The sequence below is a fragment of the Abramis brama genome (genome assembly GCF_963993115.1).
Source record: "Abramis brama genome assembly, chromosome: 5".
NCBI lineage: Eukaryota > Metazoa > Chordata > Actinopteri > Cypriniformes > Leuciscidae > Abramis > Abramis brama.
Genome location: NC_139967.1, coordinates 30,355,991 through 30,376,502, shown reverse-complemented (window position 1 = coordinate 30,376,502; position 20,512 = coordinate 30,355,991). Strand labels below are relative to the sequence as shown.

The 20,512-nt window shown below is 37.9% G+C and overlaps 1 protein-coding gene across 7 annotated transcripts in view; it reads left to right on the top strand.

The window, feature by feature from the left end:
- The first annotated feature begins 838 nt into the window (after nucleotides 1–838).
- mef2cb (myocyte enhancer factor 2cb) overlaps nucleotides 839–20,512 on the top strand; it is a 79,104-nt gene continuing 59,430 nt past the window's right edge. For 5 of the 7 annotated variants that reach the window (XM_084114208.1, XM_084114205.1, XM_084114207.1 and 2 more), the window contains exon 1: nucleotides 11,352–11,642. The gene's annotated coding sequence lies outside the window, so the exon portion shown is untranslated. Of the gene's footprint in view, nucleotides 1,067–9,631; nucleotides 9,732–11,351; nucleotides 11,643–20,512 lie in introns of those variants that run through there. The other 2 variants (XM_084114204.1, XM_084114206.1) reach the window with 2 other exon arrangements.

Below are 20,512 nucleotides of genomic sequence, written 5' to 3'. Positions count from 1 at the left end.
CTTACCAAAACCCATTCCCATTAAAGGTCAGATATCCCCAGGATATTGTAAACAGGGTCAATACAAATGTGATGTCACTGAGAGAATGGAATTCCGTGAACCCGAATACACTTTTGGGAATACACTTTTGATGCGGTAAATGCTTGTCTTCCCTGTACTTGCGCTATTCCAGGTTAAAATATCATTCATAATTGAATTAGTATAAATATGTCTTGAAAATCCACACTGTGTCACTGTCAGTATAATGTGTTATCATGTGAATTTAAACCGTCCAGAAATAATGGCGATCAATTACAGGAATTGCTGCTTTTATTCCACACTCTCAGAATGCTTTTACATTTAAAGGATAAGACAAGACAGGACAGGACAGGACAGGATAGAATAGATGATAGAATAGAGGAAAGAATAGAGGATAGGATAGGATAGGATAGGATAGGATAGGATAGGATAGGATAGGATAGGATAGGATAGGATAGGATAGGATAGGATAGGATTGGGTAGATGATAGGATAGGATAGGATAGGATAGGATAGGATAGGATAGGATAGGATAGGATAGGATAGGCGGACGGACAGATAGATAGATAGACAGACAGATAAACTGATAGATAGATATATGTTCTTATGCAAAGCATGTCCCAGTTTGTTTGATGTTTTTGATGACAGTTGCTACAGCAATTCCAGCAATGACAACGGTCTGAGTGTCATTGATATATCTCAAGCCTAAATTTACCTCTGAGCCTGGAGAGATGGGAACAGGTGGAGATCAGGCACTGCCAAATACTTGTGCCACAAATCTTATGGGCCATTTTTTCATGGGGGTGTGTGTTTAGGGAGCTAGTGTCTCATTTATGTGTGTATGCATAGCACCCTTTTCAGATCCAAGAGAGTTTGTGGGGCAACACAACCCACATCAGGGTTTCTGTTCAAAGCCAGCTGGTCTGGCTTTATTAATGCAGGGCATTTCTTTTGTGTTCTTTTTTTTATTTTTTATTTTTTTTTATTAACCTGGCCCACAGCTGGAGCTGCAGGGTGTGACTTCCTGGGGAAGCACAAGATCGGCACCGGTGAGTTTTTCCTCTCCAAGCTCTTCCCTTCCTCCTTCCCCTCTTGTGATGAGCTGAAAAATTGTGTCTGTGGAAAAATCGAGAACTGCACAGTGGCCGAGCATACTATGTTGTAGGGAGAGGATTTTACATTTGTCCTTCTGTGAGGGGATTTTAAGTTCAAACGGTGTGAGCAGTGAAGTTTGGGGGTCTGAAATTTATCAGGTGAAACGAGTTACTAATAATCCACATATAATAATTTGTACTAATTTCTATAATTAATCTACAATTATCACAAACACAAGAACTGTCTAATCCTGAGATTATTTGCTGTTTTTATGTTGTTTTTATTCCTCAACGTCAGACTGAATTATTACTCCCATTCAGTAATTTAATCCAACAACTATTTGCTTGGTTTGAAATGAAGCATGGGGGAAACCTCCTAGTCTCAGAACAGTGTTAATTCTTCTCACTTGTGAAATAGCTGCCACAACAGAATCAATATCAATTTGAATCACTCTGGCCTTAGTACAAGTTTGACATTGCTAGTTTAAGTTTGAAATAACAGGGGAATAGGTGAGCATACACTAGCAGAAGCAGCCTGAACAGTTTGACAAGTTTGCACATGAGAACTCTCAGGGAGTCTGTGGGAAGTGTTTAAAATGAAAGAAAACAGATAAATATTTCATAATTCTGAGACAAACAGAGAATGTAAATAAAAAGTTATCACATACTGTATAATAAAGATGAATGCCTGCATTATTCGGAAAACAATACGTTGCAAAGATGAGAATTATGTGGTGGAAGTGTTTTTTTTTCTCAAAAATAATATTTTTCACTCATATGTTATATATAAGAATATATTGTATATATTAAATAAATTTGCAGTTTAAAACAACAACATAAGCTTAGTTTTGACATCAACTTAATCCTTATATGAAAGTCAATATTTATACAATGTATTGTGTGTGTATGCGTGTGTGCGTGTGTGCGTGTGTGTGTGTGTATGTGTGTATATATATATATATATATATATATATATATATATATAAAATTACAAAAAATTAAAGTGCATTGTTGAAAAAAGTATGTATATATATAATAATAATAATAATTATATACTTTAAATATTTATAATATTCTTAAGACTCAACAAATATATGCTTAGTTTTGACATCAGCTTAGTCCTTTGAGAATAAAATCGGGATTCAATCTGCTTCTTCCTCTATAGTTTATTTGCATTCTGAGAACAATGTTTCTGAGGCAGCATATTTTTAAGAAAGCATCCCTTGCAAGCTTTCTGCCATCTAATCCCTCTCTTCCTGGGTGTTCGGGGTGTGACATTCAGCACCCCCCACCAACCCACCCCATGGAGACACCGGCAAGGCAGCTCTGACCCAGTTTACCAAAGCTCCCATGTTTGTCATTTGAAAAACTTTCTCGCTACCAAAATAAATAAATAAATACAAATCTTTGATCTGAATTGTGGTTGGAAAAGAGCGTTGTTTTCTCGCAGCAAAGGTGGTGCACTTTGTAGAGGAGGCACCCTTTTCTTTTTGAACCCTTCTCTGTCTATTCGCCAGTGGCTATGTCAGGATTCAGTTTGTCTGCCTGTTTGTGTGTGTTTCCGTGCACTAGTCCTCTTCTCCCAGCTCCCGCAGGCTCCTGTGTTATTTGCAAAATCTATAATAGCCCCAAATTAACCTGAAATTACACAAATATGGCAGTCAGCCTTGTTTGCTTTTGCTCATATTTATAAGAGCATTTAAAAGCATAAGTGATCTGACTTTAGCTAAGGACTGAAGCCACTCGGCTTTACGGGTGCGACATAGACAGACCTATTTGTGCACTAATGCAGTCTACAACTATGAAACATATACGGTGTTGAGAAATGAACCCCCCACATTTATTTATATCAATCACAGTTGGCACGCAGGCGTCGCAGTAGTTACCATCCTTATGTTGCATATTGCAGATCCAGATGCCATGTTCTTAGGTTACATGCTTCCACATTACTGTCTATTGGAGGAGAATTTTATATTTAAAACAAACAGTGACATATTAAACACATGGAAACGGTTTCATCTCTGTAGCGTTTCATTTTTATTTTAGAATTATCTTTGTCCTATAATTGCTCACAGTGACGGCTTACTTTTTCTTTCTTCTCTCTCTTTTTCATAATCTAATTCCAATATTTCACACTGGAGCTGTAGTCTTGGCCGTCTGACGTTGCTCCTTTCTTTATTCTCTTTCTCTCTCTCTGCTCATCCACTCCTCTGCCCCTTGGAGAGGGTGGCATCGGCGCGGCGCTCCGCTCCGCTCAGCTCCTCCGTGGGTCTTACATGTTGGATGGGGCCCGTCTGAATCTACAAAACACGAGTGCTTCACCGCCTTTTGATCTCAGGCTAATCTCTGTTGCCTGCCTCCAGTCTCATCTTGTTTGAATAAGAATGAGTCTGGGGTGCTATTGCAGGCACAAAGAGGTTTAGGCGGCATCCGTTCAGCAGAGCAACGCTGCGCGGGTATGTGTACAGCCAGATTCATATGCTTCTATATTCTCCAGTGTGAAGCTTCTGCGAGCGTGTTTGCGTGAAGGTGGTTTTCTGACTTGTTAAAAATAGTTAATAGAGTAGTTAATGAGTGAATTTCTCTGTAAATATAATGGGAATTTGAGATCCAACCATGACTTGTCTAAAGTGTCTCGTATTGATGAAACCTTCTACAAAGGCATAGTTCACCAAAAATTATTTACCCACACTGATGTCCTTTAAAACCAGTGTGACTTTCTTTCTTATGTGGAAGGATACATTCAACAAAATGTTCAAGCTGTTCTTTTCCATACAAAGAACTCCACAAATTGACCTCCGCGACTGCAAATTTTTCAAAGCAAGATATTCTGTGAATAATGACTACATTCAAAAGTTTGGGGTCAGTAAGGTTTGTTTTTTTTTGTAACATTTTTTACAGTACCTTTGTTATAAATGTTACACCAGTTACGTACTATAGCATTAACAGTAAATTATGCACAACTACTGTGCATGCAACTAACCCTAAACCAAACCCTAATCCTAACGGTAAGTGCATGTATTTAATTAATATTACTCAGTCCTTAAATGTATAATTACACTGCAACAAAGACACCTTAAAATAAAGGGTTATACTTTATTTTTAAGGTGTCCTTGTCATAGTGTAATTAGACAATTAAGTACTAAGTAATAGTAGTTAACTACATGGACTTACTTTATAATTAGGGTTAGGGTTAATGTTTGGTGAAGGGTTAGTTGCATGTAACTATGCATAATTGACCGTTATTACTATAGTAACTACATGTAAAATGTTTAACAGGGTCGCTGTAAAATAAAGTGTTACCAAATCAAGTGTTGCCTTTTTTTCCCAAAGAAAGAAAGTAATACAATATAGTTACACTGTAACAAAGACAACTTAAAATACAGTATAACCCTTTTTCTTAAACAGTTATTTTAAATTGTAATAATACTTCACAATATAAAAATTGTTACTGTATTTTTTTCATCAAATAAATGCAGCCTTGGTGAGCATATGATACTTCTTTCAAAAACATTAAAACCTTTCAGAACAGTAGTGTACATTTTTGTATTCTCACATGAAGGAGATAAAATAATGACTTGAGAAAACTTGAGTTTTCTTTTTTGAGTGAACTTATCCTTGTAAACGTATGCCTTGTAAAATCTTGGTTTGAGTAATTTACGTGAAAGGCTATTATAATAGCACAACCTTTCCATTGTGGTGCAGACCTAAGATCCAGTCTGTTCTGTAGTTTATGTGGCATAAAGAGGGGCTTCTCAGTTCATGTCCTCGGGTCAAGAGGACAGTGGTCCTGTTTTTTGTGTGTGTGTGTGTTTTGTTTTTTTTACTACAGTCTGAGAAGAGAAAGCAAGAGACTTTGATTTCTTTACCACCTGAAGTGTGCACGAGTGTAACTGGGCAACAGTTTCAAGGAAAAAGAGAGAATAAATGAGAGAACAACACAGACAAAAAGTGAAGGGATGAAAGAGTAAAAGAACTATATTTGATGTCTAATAAGAGTTTGGGACAAAAACGGGAAGAAAAATAACACACACATCAGACATACTTTTACATGTATGTAACCACCTCCTGCACAGATAATCTACACTGTCTGGTATAGCAACTGTTATGTGACCAGTTAGGAATATACATAAGAAAATACAGGTAGAATTTCCATTGCCTGTCCATAATGCCCACCATCTGTTAAGACCCGACTTCTGCACAAGCTCAGGAAACACCGGTTGGCACTGTAAGTCTGGAGACAGAAAAATGTGATGTTGGCATCTTTTTTAGTGTCGCCGTTGTGGGGGGAAAAAAATGTTGAAACAATGAAATAACTGTGCAAGTTTTGTAAAGGTTATGAGTGGATTAGTTTTCACCATTCAAAGGAGGAAAAATCATTAGAGTATGATTTTATTTGAAATATTTTTATTTTTCCAGCTTTTAACATTAGACAGACAAAGGGAACTTTGAACTAAATTGTAAAATATACAAAGATGTAAAATAAGATGTGATGTAATCAACTGCAGCAGACTTTCTGAAATAAAGAGGCTGACAATTTAAGGTGGTCTAAGTATGGGACAGAGAGAAGGTGCCAGTGCTTTTATTGAGAGATTTGTACCTCATATTTATTTATTTAATAAATGCATATTACTGTGAGTCAACATATGCTTGCTGCTATATCCATTTGACTTACAGTTAAACTATTGTATTAGTTGTGATGGAGAGGGCTGACTCTTCTGTGAGAAAGCCTTAGTGTGCCCCTGCTGGCAGAGGTATATATTGCAGTTACACATTTTACTCACAAGGCAGAGAGCTGTTCCAAGAAATTGCCCTTTAAGCTGTGCTTTTACATGTTTGGAGCTAAAGTAAATATAGATTTGAACTTTTACTGTCATTTGCCACTAACTCCTATTTAGGCCTCCATTAGCAAGTGGGACAGAGTACAGGTGTATTGACAGGGGAGATAAAGACTTCAGTAGAGTGCAGGGTAACTGGAACTGGGGTGGCTTTTTCCAGCACACAGCTTTAATACTGAAACCAGAGCAGCAGCATCCTGAACAAAGGCTTAACCGTGTTGTGCTGCTTGTGGTTCATTTATAATGAATCAAAGGTGTAGCATTCACGCGCTGTTTGCCCAACAGAACATGCAAATTACCAAATTTGTCCCCACACAAGTCTACACTTCACTACCGGTTTTCTTCCAACCACATATGTGTTAGCGTGCTCAGGTGCTATTTAAATGCAATGAATAGAGGGCTCAAACCGTGATGAATTCATCAGCTATGCGCTTTCAGAAGTTTCTAAGTTATATGCTTGGAAAAGTTAAAGTTGCACTATTACTTTGAGATGAATTGAAAGTTACAGTGATATGTAAAATGGCTTGCTGTAAAGACTTTGAAGGGTCAGAGGAGCTAATGTAAGATGAGATATCAGTTTCCCTTGAGAACTATTGCTGAACTTGTTTGATTACTATCTGCCTGCCCACAAATTGTCAAAAAAAAAAAAAAAAAAAATTATCTATTCAAATAGATAACAATTTCTGAAAAGTGATATAATATAAGATATACAAGTAATTTAATATAAAAGTTATATCTGCCTGTCTGGATTTTGACAAGGGCACACAAATATATTAATAACTTGAAGGGAAAGTTTCAAAAGTCAGTTTCAAATTGATTGATTGAATGATTGATTTGTTTGTTTGATTGATTCACTCACTCACTCACTCACTCACTCACTCACCTACTTACTATATGACCTCTGGGATCCCAAACATAAAAATCTATCATGAGGGTTAAAAACAGAATACATTTAGATTAGGGCTGTCAAAATTAAAGTGCGACAACATTTTTTTCTTTTTTTCATATTTTACGCAATTAATGCATAAATTTTTTGCAGTCATCCTAGCGTATTACATTATATGACCACACTCTTATTCAGGCAAATGCTTTTAAACCACTGAAGTGTGATAAGACACAAAAGAGAACGCAGCGCAGCACTGGCATACGTCTGTGTGACAGACACAAACGACTCATGCGCACAGAAAAGCAGCTTCAGACAGCGCTTGAACGGACAAAAACACACAAAATTAAGCCAAAATGCCTGTTTTGTCTAGTATCATTGCAAGCACAGTCTTAAATTAGTTTAATTAAGTCTTAATTGAACTTAAAGAGTTGTGAGAAAATGGGATGCATGCCAGATCCGAGTCATGTGCTTTAGGTCTTAAAGTGACAGCAGCCTAATAAACTTAATGCTGTGTCAATCAAAGAACAAAAGAAAAAGAGAAAATCCCTCACTTGTCTTGACTGAATAACTGTTGTAGCTAAATAAGGATTGATCTATATTTAATTTTTATTTTATGCAGGGAAGACTGTGAAGTTTTTGATAACTTTATTCAATTTCTGTATCCTGTTAGACCTGGACATCTTAAAGCACTGGATATAAGGGATATAAGACAATGAAAACAATAACTTTTTGTGAATTTTCACAGGGCAACTAAAAATCTGAACTGGTCTGACTGGGCCAATAGAAAAAATCAGCAGCAGTCGTATCAGTGATAGTGGCCTTCTTTCAAAAAATGATGCAATTAAACAAATATTTAAAATATAGGCTACTGTCTTTGTTGCTTCCACATTCATTTGGAGATTAAATGTCAAATAATTACAATATAAAAATATATTAAAAACTTTAATGTTAGGTGTGATTACAGAAAAATGTGAGATTAATTGGCTAGTTTTTTAATCGATTGACAGAACTAATTTAGATATAAATGCATACTGAACTGAGGCAGAAACAAAAGTGCCATTTCAACTCTTTTTGAGACTCTTACATAACTTTGTGCTGCATAAATACCCCAGTTATTGTGTGTTTTTTCCTCTCCCTTTCTGTCTGTGTCTATCTGTCTAAATCTCCAAAGTTTAGGAGAGAAAAGAGGGCAATAAAAGGGAAATGGGTGATATTAAAGGTGGCAGAGAGAGAGAGAGAGGGAGGGAGAGAGAGCAGAGGGGAGGAGTGTGATAAGCAAGGAGGGGAAAAGAAGAATCTATGAACCAGACCTGGGAGACAGGCTCATCCCCAACGTTCTCCTGCACTGTGAAAGCTCAGCGCTGGTGTTTGAGCACTTGACAGTGTTATCAGCACTGACAGCCAGATTGTGTTTTCACATGAGTGTGATCAGCAACAGATTACACACGTATACTCACGCACACACTCATACATTAACAGCCTTGCTTGTTCCTGTTATTTCAACACAGAAAATGTGTTGATGTTTATCGTGCTCTTAAAATAAAACGAAATAGAGGCCTTGTCCCTCTATCCTCCCCGAACACGCTACTTATGTCTGACTGAAGATAATAAGACACACGTGGGTAACTACTGGGCTCCCGAAAAGAAAACAACGTAGGCGGGATTGTTGTCAGCCACTAACATTGTGTATTTATCTTCCATCCCCTTACATCTGCTCGTTACAAACATGAACAGATGAGGTCGAAACCTCAAAATTACCTTTCTCTGAAAAGCCTCTTGTATGTGTATACGAAATGACATAACTGCTACTGGACACTTTCCTTGTGGCTTTGAACTTACTGGAAATCGGATTGTTGATCCTGAGTGATGGCAAGCAGGTTCAGTTTGGACCGACAGTCTGGTAGCGATCGACAGCCAAGGAAAACAAGAGGGAGAATAATTCATTTGTGTATACACATGTATACAGTATGTGTCTGTCTGTTTGTAAATTAGGTCATGAAATATAACTTTACACATTTTTTTTATGTTTCAATTGACATAAATCCCCTTTTGAGATATTACAGTAAAGTGCCTTTGGGGAATGTCTTAACAGGCAAATTTAGAAATTTAAACAAACTCATTAGTCAGCTCTACTGCACAATGCTTGGTAGACTGAACTAATGTAGTGAAAGTTACCAACCTAAATATTAAAAATATCTAATATTAAAATGTTTTTATACAGTTATTTAATATATTTAATTTTTTTCTTAAAGTGTTATATAAATGGCACCTTTATTTTTATATATATATATATATATATATATATATATATTTCTTTTCTTTTTTTTTTTTACAAAAAAGAAAAAAAGAAAATCATCCATCTTTCAATCTAACAACTTTCTGTATAAAACTCCTCTTTGTAGAATTTAAACTTTGAATAATAGTCCAAACTGGTCAGAGAGAGAAAAAAAGAGAAGGATGATGACAGGAAATGACATGAACAAAATGCTATTCTCTACATATCAAGGGATATATAAGGCAAATGATTATTGTTTTAAACTGCAAATTCTTATTCAGATCTACATCAATGATATACGGTATAGTTGCTGTAGTTACTGTTGTTTCTGTTCCTCTTCCTGTTCTTTATCTAGTTTACCAACCACATGAATATGCAAGCGGCGACTCAATAACGGTGTTTATATATTTATTTATTCCTTTTGTAGTTCCCCCAGTCATGCAGTGTATCTTGAACACTGTGCCTAGATATAGCTATTAACACAGAAAGAATTTCTCTCTCCCTTTGTGTCTCTTCACCAGGTGCCAACTAAACAAACACAAGCGCACACTGAAACCTAAGAGGGTCTTCCTGCTAAAACTGTGCACTGGAGCTGGAAGAACTGAAGGAATTGTGAACACGGTAGGTATAACGTAATACACATGCTTTTCAAATGGACGCACAGTTAATAAAAATGATAGTGTGGCCTGATCTTGAGGCTAAATATATTTTCATTGATATAGTGTGAGGAACTGTCCATGTAAATATACGTATGGTGAAACAGAGAATCTGATGAAACTTAGCATGTGCTATCACATAGCTGGTGGAACCGAAGCCGTATTGATCTAGATATTGAAATTACCAATAAAAATGGAATTCAAGATTACAGTGTCTTGTGATCCAGAAGTGGGATCCCAAGGAAGCTGATACCCCTGGGTCCAGTTACAGTCTGTCAGGCAGATTAGCAGGTTTTATTAATTCATTAAACTGATTTCATGTTTTACCTCTGCCTCTGGTTTGTCTGTCAGTGACTCAAGTGGTGCTTAAGGTTAATTCTACAGCATTCGTTTTATGAAACAATGAAATAATGAAATATCAGTGTGAAGCAATTCAGATGACCGCTCTAAGATGGGGAACTGAAAAACAGCAATATGATAGTTTATATTCTTTTGTTAACCCCTTAAACGTGAATTCAGCCATTATTTCTGAACATTCACAGGATGGTCTTTGGTTTAGCTAATTTTGATTCCTTGGTAGATGTGTTTAAATCCATTCATGGTGGGACAAATCTGTCTGTGATTTATTCATGTTTAGCATGTGTTAAAGTACTTATCTCCAGTAGCCTCATTTAAATATATGGTGAGAAGATGGATTGTCTTGCTGGGCTGTGAGAGGGCACTAATGCTTATATGAGAAATTTTCATTCTAGGTTTCTTGAGTTGTCTTGAATCCTTTGTGTTATTTTACAGATTCTTCAGATCTGAGTTCATTAGAGTGCCGCTTCGTAGATGGTTTTCGAAAGAACTTACGGATAAAATGTTCTGTAGACCGAGTTCTCCTACACTCTAAAACGGTTTTCATCATGTTTTCAGATAACAACATCTTTCAATTGCATCGATGTAACTAATTTCTGTTAATTCTCAACTTGATTGTCACTGATTAAATTCAAAGTGGTTGAAAACATGTAATAAATGTATGCAGGCTGTCACTTTGATTATTCTTTATATATATATATATATATATATATATATATATATATATATATATATATTTAAACTTAAGTTTTGCATTTTAGTGGGCTATAAAACTAGTTTTGGAGCTACAGTCCTTAAAACACACACACACGCACACACACACACACACACACATACATAAATATCTTGGATTTTCATGTTTTAAGGGGTCATTCCTACTTTGTATACTGTACAAACTATATTATATCCCCTATAACATACAACAATTAGGCCTACATAAGAGGCTATAGTAAAATGTTCAGTTCAATAAAATTAATTAGAAATCTACTTATCATCTGATAAAATCACATTGTTGAAAAAAAAATCTCTGGGTACAAAAGAAATTAAAATTCACAAAGCTAAAGGTAGGCTACCATTGTGTCTGTGCACAGTTTGATTATACACGGTGTGATTTAACTTGATCAGGTAGGAGATAAAAACGCATTAGTGTTGCGCTTCTTTCATTAAAACACTGGAGTGATGTAAGCCCGTCCCCCTTCAAGAGTAAACCCGATTATTTGCCCTGCGTAGAGAGAGAGAGAGCGAGAGAGAGAGAGAGAGGCGCGCGGAGCTCAACATCATCAGTCGCAATAACGGCTTAATCATTCCTCACCGTGGACGACCGACACCAACCTCAGCATCTGAAACGCTTTATTAGACACGAGAAAAGAAACACGCATTTAGAAAACGACACTTTTCCCAGGTGCTGCTGGTGATTTTTGCTGGATTTTAAGTGTGAAGCGGTAAAGTCCACCCGGCGGCTCAACATCTTCACACCGCAGGACAAACTTCACCGGACACACTTCAGACGCGCCATGAAGTAAGTGTGACACTGATACCCTACACCGGTGTGTGTTTGTTCGTTGATACATTGTGTGACATTGTTGTTAAGTAAACAATAATGCGATGAGTTTACATCTCCGTTATTTCGTGAGATCACAAGGGTGAGAGTTAAAGTAGCTCCGTTAAGAAAGTTGACATGACAACACATGTTATTTCTGACTATACTGACAGGAGAATCACTACTAGTGTTTCTATATGTAGACTTATTATTATTATTATTATTATTATTATTATTATTTACAGGCGCGTGCTTTTGTTTGGGTCCTGTAAAGTGCTTTATCAGCTCGCAGAATAAACCAAAACACTTTACAGAGGTCATGGTTGCACTTACTGTGACTGCCGTCGTGAATACAGTCAAATAGCTGTGCGATGTTGTGTGAAGGTCCGAGGGTCATCAGACTATAAATCCAGTATTGAATTAAAACAGACGTTCAAATATGATCAACATTCAATATTTATTTCTGCTTTCTATTATCAGGCTATATGGTAGGCTATAGTTCATGTGCTACCGCCTAAACATTTAATTTGACCAACTTGTGCTGGCAAATCCACACATAAATAAAACTAAAAACTCACCAGGAAAATAAATTAATTAATTCAATTAAATAAATACAATAAAATCACAGCATCCTGATTCTGATCAAGAATAGCAACATTTGTAAGTCATTAAATACTACACAGACTCAGGCTGAGAGACCATCTGTTTATTATATATCCAAAAGTCCATATTAAATGTTCAGTTTTATGAGGGTTAATTATTTGTTCTTCTCCTCAGTAGCCTAAGCTTAAACTTAAAAGTGTATTTGCTTAAAACAAGTTTATAGACATACACATTTGTGTGTGTGCTGTGTGTGTATATATATATATATATATATATATATATATATATATCCTATTATTCCCAATTAAACCTAGAGACAACAGTTAAGTTGACGGTTTCCTTTCATGCAACCATAAATAAAAGTATATATCAAGACAAAGAAGTGCGAATTTGTCTATGTATATATATATATATTGTATGTGTGTCTGTGTGAGCAGTTATTGAAAGAAGCTGTTATAATTAATTACATTTTTAAGTAGGTAGCTGCTAAAACGTGATAATCTACATACTTTTACAAGTAAAGGTGAAGACAGATACAGATGTAAATGAATAAATGTGATTGTTAAATTAACAATTAAGAGAGTTATTTTTTGTCACTTTTTTGTATTAGATTTTTTTTTAGCATGCCTTTGCTTATAGGAAATTACAGTGAAATAATGTTTATGTCAGTTTTTTTAAAAACAGTTTAAGCAAAATTTTGACTAGAGCTACAATTTCTCCACGCAAAAAGGCGTCACGTATTGTATTTCTGTCACTTCTACCACAAGTGCACTCTTTTTCAGACTATACTCTCAGACAGGCGAACACAATCAATGAAGCTCCTGTGTGTGTATGTGTGTGCATGTGTGTGAGTGTCTCACCTGTTGCTCTCCTGGGATTTAGTGTTTGCTTAATCTGCCCAAGAGGAAAATGAACACACTCACATGTGGACTCGTATGATTACACTCAGAGGGTCCTCTCATAGCCGTGCACATATACGCACACACACGCACGCACACACGAGCGGTCGTCCTCAGACCTGTCGTCTCTAGGAAATCACTTGGGATTAGGCTTCTGTCGATTCACAAAACCAACAGTGACAACATGGCCTTACACTTCTCTCAAAGAGGGATCAGCTCTCCACGTGTCACTCTGATTGGCTGAGCTACTTGAGCCGATTGTCAGAGGCATTTACAGGCACAGTTTGTGTACCCCTCCAAATCACAAATGTATTGTCTTTAGGTTTGTCCTGATAAACACAAGGAAAATGTTTTTTATTTGCAGTTGCTAGGTAAATTACACTTTTGCGTGCAGTGCGATGAATGATTATTGATCTTCAAGTAAAGGTAGGCATTATGCACAAAAGAAATCATGTAGTAATTAGTTTTAAGGAATAGTCATTCATCTAAACGTGTTCTAAAATAAGTCATAATATGTGTTTAAACCAAACATTTGGCACTATCTCCTAAGTTTCATGAGCTCAAAAAGAAAGACAGTCTTTATTTTCGTTGTAACTCTTCAGCAATAATAATAAAAAGTAATATCAGCCCGTTTTATTACACAGCAGTGTGTTAATTTTGAGTCAATGAAGTCAAACATTTTCTCATTTCGTTTTTTCCATACTCTCTCTCAGCTTCATTTACTAGGCTAAAAATTAGTTTAATAAAGCAAATAAACCAGCTCCAGATAAGTCATTTTTACCCTCAAAGAGGTTATGATATTTGGCATTAGCTGAACGTACCCAGCGCGTACGAGTCCTGGTTTTTGCATAATGAATTTAACTTTGCTTCTGTCTCTATTTTGTAATTAGCAGTGACGCTTGGCAACTTTCTTTCTCGCTGTAAAGTGGAAGGTGGTGTATGGAGTTGATTCACCAGAGTGCTGCTCAATCACAGAGGAATAGTCCTGCCTTTGATGTTTAATTATATTGTGAAAAGAATACTTCTGCATAAAATTGAATTTTTCAGCTGAACATTCTCTGTTCTAAAGATCTGCTGTGGGCTTACGTGGTATGTACCGAACACACAGTAATTATTATGTATGCTAAAGAAGTCTGCGTGTATGTGGCTGGAAATAGTTCTGAGAGTTGTGTATTTGGATGTGCATTTGCATGATATGAGAAAAACTATATTTTACTGTGTATTTGTACACGAGCAGATGATAGAAAGCTGTGAAGGATGGTAGAGGCTGCCACGAGGAGGCTGCGATGACAGACAAGTCAGTGTGCGTGCATACACCGAATGAATGTGCGCAACATATCACGCTGCGAACATGAAAGAGGTGCTGCCCCCTCCCCCCAAAAAAAGAAAAAAGGTGACTCCTGTTTCTTATAAACTCCTCTTCAGATTTGGGTGGTCTAGCAGGGAACCTTTTCTGGCCTTAAGCATCGAAACGCTTCCACTTTGGTCAGTATCGTAGGAAAACAGAGCACATTTTATGCTAGATAAGAGTTCACAGAACAGTAACAGTTTAGGAAAGGGTACATCCCTGCATTCGTGAGCTCGTTTTATCTAGTCGTGCGTATTTGATGCAATCCAGCATTTTATATACAGAAAACGTATGTGTTTTATTGGCTGTTCCACTTCTGTTAGAGTTGGAGATTTAAAAAATCTGTAGTATAAAACAGGTTCAGAGATTTCACACATTCTCTAAACGCACCAAACAGTACATGATGATGAAAATCACAGGATCGTGACACTTTGAGAGTGTCAAGAAGACCTTCGAGTAAAATTGCTAAAAATACACGCCTCGCGTATTCGGTCAGTTTTACTTGCAATCCTGTAAAAGTTTTCTTTAACCATCTCGGATCTATGTTTGCCGACTCCATGCTTAAACGCATTGTTCCATGATAAAGCACAGTGGCACGGTGTGTGCGCCTTGCTTGGCACACTGGTGGACTCGGGCCAAAAAAGCGACAAAAAACTTCAAAAATAAAATAAAAAATGAGAGACGAGTCGAGAAGTTAAGGGAGGGGAAAAAATGCTGAAATATTTTCCAGCAAATGTAATTTATCTTTGTCAGTGGGGCAGCATAGCCCAGTCATTCTGTAAGGCTCTCCGGTGAGAGGGGGGACAGAGGGCCCTCTATGCCCCAGCTTCACATAACATTCATAACCCCGACGTCTCTGTCGCCAAAGCTGCCCGTAGCACAGTGCCGTGTGGCGAGGCGTATATTTTTAGCAATTTACTCGAAGGTCTTCTTGACACTTTCAAAGTGTCACGATCCTGTGATTTTCATCATCATATACTGTTTGGTGCGTTCTCTTTTTTGGGGGGGTAGTAAACACGGGCCAATGCGTCTGACAACTGACAGACGTGATTCAGATACGTTTGAACATAAAACGTCGGGAGGAAATAAGAGTTTCTTTTCATTAGTGTGAGGTTGAGGTGTTTCATTCAGCCGAGCTTGCAAAGACAGCCTCTCAGGCGGCTCGCAAGAGCAGCTTCTCACGAGCGGTGTCCTGCCAAAGCTGCACACGTGTGTCTTTCTGCAGTCATCTGCGCCCTTCTCAACAGCGGCCTGTCAGCAGCGGAGGCTGAAACTTCGGGGAAAAAGCGTGCCGCGCCGGACACTCGAGATTCAAGGAAGAGAAGGAAAAAGAAAAGTCGTGAATACAGAAGGGGAGATGTGTCTGTGAGCCTGGCATTGTGACACTTAATGCCTTTATGTTTGTGGTGGCGTTTACATAGGGCCCTTCAGCAGGCTGTCACCCACCTCCAAAATAACCAATCAGACCAGCCAGTTTCAGCCATTGGCTGTCTGCTCTGTCTTAAATCGGTTTTATTCCACAATAAATGATGGGTGCAATTAATTTTAGACTATGTAGAGTGATATATTAGATTAATACATATATATATATATATATATATGCGCACACATTTCATTTTCTTTCTTTGTTTTATATCTAACAGTCAAGGAAGTATCAGTTTTTTTCTTCATACTTATTCACCCCCCCCCACCGCTCCACAGTACACTGTTTACTTTGATGTATGACTTTTCTTCCAGTAGTTACTCCAAAGTACAGCCAATGATGTCATTAATTTTATTACAGATGCTCCATCTGGAAAAGAAGAGAATAAAAGAGAGAGATGGAGAGAAAAAAAAAGAATGAGAGAGAAAGAAGGAAAGGAAATGTGCGGCACCGACTTGTATGCATAATTAATAAGACCAGCACTTCATTTGAAACTTCAGGGTTTGCTGGCCAGTGCAGGACGGGATGTGGAGTGCTCAGCTTTATATGGTGAAGTGTGGAGGTGGCTCCTTTCACCTGCAGCTGCTCTGTTACTGCCCCTCTGGAAAAACAAATAACCTTGTGTGTGCGTGCGTGCGTGCGTGTGTGTGTGTTCATGCCCGCGCTCAACCCTGACAATCGCGGGAGCTCCTGTGACATGAGACCATGTGACGCAGGCGTGTCATTAAACTGCTTGCTGGCCCGTAGCCCACACTTCCTAAATGTTGCTGTCCCGCCAGAAATAGCTCAGCCATGAGATTGACTTTGTCTGCATGTGTGTGCATATGTGCGCCAGGGACTACGATTGTGAGCCTGCAGTATTGTTCAGGTTAAAATTGGTCACTGTCTTATTTTTGGATCAGAGCGGCTCACGGGTTATAAATAGACAAGGAAAGGAAGGGAGATACCTGCCGAGACTCTGGCGAGCTCTGTTGTCCCCCACCGCCTAATGTTCACGTTGTATCCTCTCTATATCACGCTCTCCTTAAACAGATCTTGATATGTGTGGTTTTAACAGGAACTTATTAAATGGAAAATAGTCATATGACTATACGTTGCGACAGAGCTTTTAGACTGGTGTATGGTCTTTAAGGTTGGTGAAGAGAAGAGAACAGAGAAAAAAAAAATAGTGCGTAGGCACGGAGTGTAATCTAATAGGGCGATGTCCACATCATGGAATATTTTTAGAAGTGAAGTGCTAATTTAATTTCTTCATTACAAACTTGAGCTGTTTAGGAACATTTCCCACCTCCAGTAGATTTACCACATTCAACGCCACTATGTGAAAATTGTTTCACTAAATAAATAATAATAATAAAAAAAAAAAAAAGGTTTGTCAGGAACTTACAAAGTGTTTTATATGAATGTGGATCTAAATTAACTGTTTTCATAAATTATTAATTGTTAAAAATATTATTTATTATGACTCAGTCAATATGAGAACATTTGATTACACAAACAAACGTGTTTTAAGCGTTAGATCAAGTATACATAGTTCCTTAAGATAACATTCATTAAGTAAATTATGCTAAAGATAAATTGCACGTTTAGTCTCTGTGTAAAAATCAGTGAATGAAAATTTCAAGGTAGTTTTCTAAGCAAATAGTTTACTTTACATAATATTTCATTTGTTTTGAAAAAAGTTTGGGGTCAGACAATTCCAAAGTTTAAAAGTTTGGGGTAAGAAATTCTTACTTCAGCATGGATGCATAAAATTAATCAAATGTGACAGTAAATACATTTATAATGCTGCAAAAGATTTCTGTAGTAATGGCTGCTGAAAGAAAATCAGCTTTACTAAATAAATAAAATATATTTCCTACATTTTAAAATATATTAGAATCTTTTAAAATTGTAATTGTCACAATATTACTTTTTACTGTATTTTTTGATCAAATAAATGTAGCACCGCTGATTGTAATATAATATAATAAAACATTAAAAAAATCTTAAAGAGTGCAAACTTTTGAACGCTAGAGTATATTTGATTAAAACAAACCTCCGTGTGAACAGCTCTGCACTTATGTCCCCAGCCCTGTTGCCAACTGTTAAGATTGTGAATTAATGATGTGGCATGATTGAATTTGACTCTGCAAACATTCCTGCTAGCTCGCCCCAGTTTCCCGCTGGTGTCTCTCTAGAGGGGTTGTGTATTGGACCTCTGGACTCTATGTTAGCACCTGTAGACCGCAGAGAAGCCTGAACATAGGCCTGACACCTTGGATAGATTAGAACAAATTTAGTTTGACGAGAATATTCTGAGTGGAAAAGAGGCGTATTACTTGCATCTGTATTATAAATGCGCAAATATTATCTCTAAAATATATAGTAGGCTACTCAACCAATTACACTCAACCATTTTTTTTACTGCAATTTTCTCTTTCAACAACTTTGGATTGGTCCCACCAGAGTAGAGGACACACAATGGACATCATTTCATTATATTGACATGGTTGCTTTTATCCACAGGTTATTGTTACCTAGGTCAGATTAAAAGCACTGTGCTCTGCAGGTCTGTTAACGTAGGAGGTGTAATCTTATTAGATTCATCATCATCTTTCGCGAGAAAGAGGAACTGCTCTTGTCAAGCTTCAGTGCGCAGGTGAAGAAACCTCATGTTAATAAAGCGGCAGTTAGCCTATTTTCCTCTCTCCCTGAACTGGCATGTGCCGTTATATTAATGTGTTTATGACAGTTTAATTGGATAAGCAGGCCACTCGTAAAAAAGCCTACAACTGTTTTTCGCTAAGGAAAGAGCAGACCTTTTTTTCTCCGCGTTCTGCTAGGCAGCTCGTCGATGACCCACTTCTGAGATGGTCGAGAAAACAAGGAAGAGCCGAGAACAATTTGTGGAGAATGACGGAGAGAGGGCAAAAAAAGAAGGTTAATTTTGTTGGGAAGTCGATTCGAAATCCTTTTTCACTTTCTCTCTTCCTTGTCCTCAACGCAGCCCACTTTTTCTTTTTTTTCTCCAAGCTCCCCTCCAGCAGAATCGGAAAAGAGAAGGACTGGGAATGCTGGTGTGGATTAGCTTCCGATGCTTGGCTAGCCCCCTCAGTTAATTACATGTGTAATGAGTTGTTTATTTGGGATAATGCGCAGCTGGAACGTCTGCCTAACGCCGGAGCTGGGAGCAGACCCAGGGAGAGTCAAGGATAGGATAGGAGGATGGAGGAAAGAGGAGACAGGAGAAAGACAGTCCCCAATGTCGGCGCCAGAGCAAGGAAAGGGAGGCTCGATAGGAGGAGGGGTGGGCATTCACATCCCATCTCAGGGTCAAACAGCCATAGGATTTTTCTCAGGGGTGGGGGCAAAAGAAACCTGTAAAAAAACATACAATGCTGAATAAGAAAAACAACGTACGGTGGAGGGTGGAGGGTGGAGGGTTGGGGGGGCTGATGTGTGCCCAACATTGCAGAAGGGAGTGGAAAAGTCCATGGGTGCAAGCGCAAAGGAGGGAGGGAGAGACAAGTTGTGCTATCATAAGCCGAGGGGGACAGCTGGGGTTATGTGAACGCTGCAGCTGGATCGGGAGCCGAGGGAGATCGCTTGGCCGATCCCTGTGCTGCCGAGTGGCTGGAGCCTTGAGAAAAAGCTTCGCTCCCTTCGCAACCTTCTGCAGGCTGCACTTTCCCAAACCCCCTAAAAACAAGATGGTGTAGATAAGCCTCTGGAAAACACACACACACACAGACCTGATTTATACAACACCGGCTGTAAGCACTTGCTTTCACTTGTTTTCTTTTCCGCTCTTATCGAGTCAAATCGAGAAGCGGTCATTATTTAGCTAGAGTGAGCGATTACCATCAGAATAACAGCAATTACAAGAGTGATTATTTTTTATATAAATGCCTGAAAAAACAACATGCGATATGCATCTCGCAATATTTTATTCTTCCTCTGAGCAGAGATTTTTCTTCTTTTTTTTTTTGTTTGACTAGCATTTTTTTTTTTTTTTTACCTTCATCGAGATGACTGAAAAGTGTGAAGCGGAAAAGTGAAGCCGTTTAATCCGGCTTGCGGTATCGGAAAACTTTTGCTGTCACTGTTTTCTGATCACATATAAAAAAAACAGGCCCGTCACAGCTGCAAGACACAAGAAACACACAGTAAAGGAAGCTATGCAAATGCGTGCAACACTGACACACTACTGAACAACAAGGTAAAGCCTGAAAAAATAAATAAATAAGTGGTGAAATACACGCGCACACATCACACGCTACACATGGATACTCCTGTATGGAGGATTTGATAGGAGAATAAAAAACAGGTACAAGTTGTGGAACATTTTCTTCGTGCACACAGGGGAGAGACTGAGATTAATTGCAGTGATGCATGGCAGGACATCTTGAATGTCATTGTGAGGCGGAAACATGGAAAAAATTAAATAATTGCACTTAAAAGGAAACTTAGCACTATATATATATATATATATATATATATATATAACGACTAAAATACATATCTTTGTGTCAACTAAAAATAGCTGACACAACAAAGTGGGAGGAGCTTGGCCTGAAGGGTCACCTCTGTGACG